Raw genomic sequence first — 4,589 nt, forward strand, 5'->3', positions numbered from 1 at the left:
ATGTGCTTTCTTTGCAAATGGGATTGACGTGCTACCAGCAGCCATTATCATATTAAATATTTCGAAGAACGTAAAGAAAATATTATTGGTGACTTAAATGTAATCAATGAATCTCTTGTCCCAAAAGATAAGGTCATACTTCCACCGCTGCATATTAAATTGGGTGTGGTGAAAAATTTTATTAAAAGCTAAAATACACAAGGATATGCTTTCAAACGCATTCAAACAATTTTCCCCAGATTGTCTGCAACAAAATTAAAAGAAGGTAAAATACGGTTTTAAGAAATAATTTATTTCATTTAATGTAAACTACCTTTTCTAGGAATGCTCGTTGGACCCGATATAAGAAAATTATTACAAGATGAAGAATTTTATGGTCATCTGTCGGATATGCAAAAGACAGCATTTGACTTTATGCAGCTGGTTATATCAGAATTCCTTGGAAACTCAAAAGCACAAAACTATGCAGAAAATATTGAAAGCATGCTAATCGGTTTTAACAATATTGGCGTTAAAGTGTCACTAAAGCTGCATTTTCTGCACTCTCATCTCAATTTTTTTAAAGAAAACCTTGGAGCGGTTTCAGATGAACACGGTGAAAGGTTTCATCAGGATATAAAGGTATTGGAAGAAAGATTCAAAGGGAAATCCCAAAGTGTAATGCCTGCTGAATACGTATGGGGCTTGTACAGAAACCTTGGCACATCGGAATATTCACGTCAAGCTAAATACAGGAAAGCATATTAAGTTTAAACTTTAATCCATTGTCCTACTACTGCTGAAGCAAAAAAATAAATATACATACTATAATAAACCACTATTAAAACAAAACTATATTTTTTTTTATCAATCGTAAAGAGCTTTATTTACAACAATGGTGTCTTTGGTGACCCCCACTGAAATTTTCCGCCAAACATTTTCGTAGAATATTTTAATCCTTAAATGTCCTTTTCTAAAGGATATTTTTTGATTTTCTCGAAAAAAGGGTCATATTGACCCATAACGAAACCAGTTAGAGGGTTAAGATCTTCCACAAAAATAATCCTCATACAATTCCACAATACAACTCTGACCATAAGAGTTCTCTCAGGCATCAACTTACCACATTTTTTTCATATAGTATAATGCTCCCTTCGACCAAAAAATTAAAATTTTTACCCACTGTAAAAAAAAAACTCAGACGTGCTGGACCATAAGTTTGTTCTACAAAAATGATCTACTCAACATACCCTTTCAGAATTATAGGGTCGCTATTCTGTTCCATTCAAAAAGTCTTCATTTGTTGGACAGTGTTATTTTAAAAAAAAGTTGGTGGAAAAGCACAAAAAATGGGATTTTTGGAAAAAAGTTGTTTTTTTCGGATTTTGAGCGACAGATTTGAATTTTTTTTGCTGTTCATGGGATCAGAGTCCCATATTTTTGAACACTGATTCTTATGTAAAATTGAACAAGGAATCGAATGAAAAAGTCAATTTTGGAAAAAAAATTGGGGGAAAAGCACAAAAAACGGGATTTTTGGAAAAAAATGTTTTTTTTTGGATTTTGAAAATTTTTTTGGTTTTTGAAAATATTTTGATCAGAAAGCTGAGATTTTTTTAACATAAAATTGGATAACTGCAAAATTTTTTTCACTCAATTTTGAGGTCGTTAAAAAATAAAAGAAATTGTCATTTTTTTGTTTGATCTCAATTTGAATTCCGCGCCAAAAAACAATGGAGCAACTTTGACCACTAAAAAGTTTACAGATATTCTTATTTTGGTCTATATTATGATATTCTATGTAAAGTTTCGACAAAATCGGAGAACCACGGGTACAAAACCATGTCGCCAATTGATGGAATGGGCCATATATTATACAGAGAAGGCATCAGATGAAATTCCAAATAGCGTTATATTGGAAGAAGGCGTGGTTGTGAACCGATTTCACCATATTCATCATCGTACATGTCATCAGGGTGTTAAGAAAATATTATATACCGAATTTTATTGAAATCGGTAGAGTAGTTCCTGAGATATGGTTTTTGGTTCATAAGTGGGCGGCGTCACGCCCATTTTCAATTTTTAAAAAACGCCTGGGTGCAGCTTCCTTCTGCCATTTCTTCCGTAAAATTTAGTGTTTCTGACGTGTTTTGTTAGTCGGTTAACGCACTTTTAGTGATTTTCAACATAACCTTTGTATGGGAGGTGGGCGTGGTTATTATCCGATTTCTTCCATTTGTGAACTATATATGGAAATTCCTGAAGGCAACGACTCTATAGAATTTTGTTGACATAGCTACAGTGGTTTCCGAGATATGTACAAAAAACTTAGTAGGGGGCGGGGCCACGCCCGCTTTAAAAAAAATTACATCCAAATATGCCCCTCCCTAATGCAATCCTTTGTGCTAAATTTCATTTTAATATATTTATTTATGGCTTAGTTATGACACTTTATAGGTTTTCGGTTTCCGCCATTTTGTGGGCGTGGCAGTGGGCCGATTTTGCCCATCTTCGAACTTAACCTTCTTATGGAGCCAAGAAATACGCGTACCAAGTTTCATCACGATATCTCAATTTTTACTCAAGTTACAGCTTGCACGGACGGACAGACAGACATCCGGATTTCAACTCTACTCGTCACTCTGATCACTTTGGTATATATAACCCTATATCTGACTCTTTTAGTTTTGGGACTTGCAAACAACCGTTATGTGAACAAAACTATAATACTCTCCTTAGCAACTTTGTTGCGAGAGTATAAAAATGCAGCTTCTAGAACTGTCTCGTAAGGAGATACGACAAAGTCTATGTGCACATTATGCAGCTGATACTTGTCGTTCATGAAGAACCTTCAAACGTATTATGAACAGTTTTCGTGAAATATCTTTTTAATCGCGTTGAATTTATGTTGCCTGCTAAATTTTAGAATCTATTCCTTCAGGTTCTGCTTTCGATAGGTTCTTTGCTATATAGTACGTAATCGCTTCGTTTGATCGGCATGGCTGAATATCTACTTATGTTGACTGCCCACAGACATAATAACTCTGGGTGGTAATTATTTACCCAAGCAACTTTCTTTCCAAGTTTAAGTAAATAAATTCTACCTACGTTACGCTGAAAATCATCTGAAGAATGTGACACAATTTGTGTCTCGTAACATTCTTGACGTCGAAAGTTGAAACGGCATCTTATCGAGGTATTATTTTGTGTGTGTCGAAAAATTTGACACTTTTTAACCAATTCATGAAGCTCTGGATCTTCTTCTTCTGGATTAATTCTATACCAACAATTACGACCCAGAAGAAGTTTTCCTTCTTCTGAGTCAAATTCTGCATAATTTTCGATCCAAATCAGCAAATGAAGATGAGGACTACTCTGATTCTGGAATTCAATACGCCACCAATGCTCTTTCACTTTGCCGCCAAACACATTATCATTGTTTTTTATAAACAGAGCACTTACTCTTACCATAAAATGTCGACTCAAAATTACTGGATACTTTTCGATTAGTCGTTAAGTCGAAAAATGGACATCTTTGATTGCTACTTCTTGATTAACAATTTTTTTTGCCTATTGCAGATATAGGGTTTTTGATTCTATAATATTCAAAGAAAGATAATGTATAATGGAGACAGTCGTTACATTGAAATCTTGTGTCATTTCTAAAAATTCTGAACTGAAAGTAGTCTAACGCGACAATATTTATAGGTCTTTGTTCTTTAATCCCGTTTTTTTTCGTAAGGAAACAAGAAGTACCAGGCAAATTATTTTGCTTTCAGTTAATGTTCAATATTAGCGATATTGTCTTTCATTTTGTGAAGGTTTGGTGAAACCTGATTCGTCTTCCACATTCGGCTGCATTATGTCAACCGGTGCCATCATATTTTCAGTAGTATTATTTGATTAGGTAGTTCATGTTGAGAAGTAATCATTTTAAACACTGCCGTTACCATCTCAGTACTCTATTTTATTTCAATCTTCCTAGTCTCACCATGTTGACATACAACATCAACGTAATCAAGAGTATACTGTACATTTTTGCTACCTGTTGTACCTTCACAAATCCTTACAAACTCGTCTAAACTGTCGCATTTTCCCATTGTTATCGTTAGCTCTAGATCCCTTTTGACCACAAGAATGTGAGTAACTGAAGTAATGTTTGCTATCATAGTACATCATTCCGAATGATTGTCCATCTGTTATTAATATGTCAGAGCTACATATGTTCCATGAACAGATCCTCCAAACCTTGACGAAGGGTGTGTCCAAAAAAATTTATTGAACCAATCGTTACAATTCTTTAAAAACTTTTAAAATAGACCACTTCTACGTCGATGCAGCGCTACCAGCGCGATTTCTAAGCATTGAAGGCATTCTCCGTAATAGCCTTTAAACCCGAGGTGCATGCTGCTTGGATCCCCTCTGTCGTCTCAAAATGCGAGGGCTTGGAGGGATCATACTCAAAGATTCATGACTCGTCACCTGTGATTAAGTTATTCAAAGATTGGTGATCACTTTCACACCTATTAAAATTTTCTTGGCACACTTTCATTCTCCACAATTTCTGGTTCTCAGTGAGCACACTTTGCGCATGTGCAAGTGCTCCGTCA

The 4,589-nt window shown here is 35.1% G+C and overlaps 1 pseudogene; it reads left to right on the forward strand.

Moving 5' to 3' along the window:
- Positions 1-747, forward strand: LOC126764166 (uncharacterized; annotated as a pseudogene).
- The last annotated feature ends 3,842 nt before the right edge of the window (positions 748-4,589 follow it).

This window comes from Bactrocera neohumeralis, unplaced genomic scaffold (genome assembly GCF_024586455.1).
Source record: "Bactrocera neohumeralis isolate Rockhampton unplaced genomic scaffold, APGP_CSIRO_Bneo_wtdbg2-racon-allhic-juicebox.fasta_v2 cluster09, whole genome shotgun sequence".
Lineage (NCBI taxonomy): Eukaryota > Metazoa > Arthropoda > Insecta > Diptera > Tephritidae > Bactrocera > Bactrocera neohumeralis.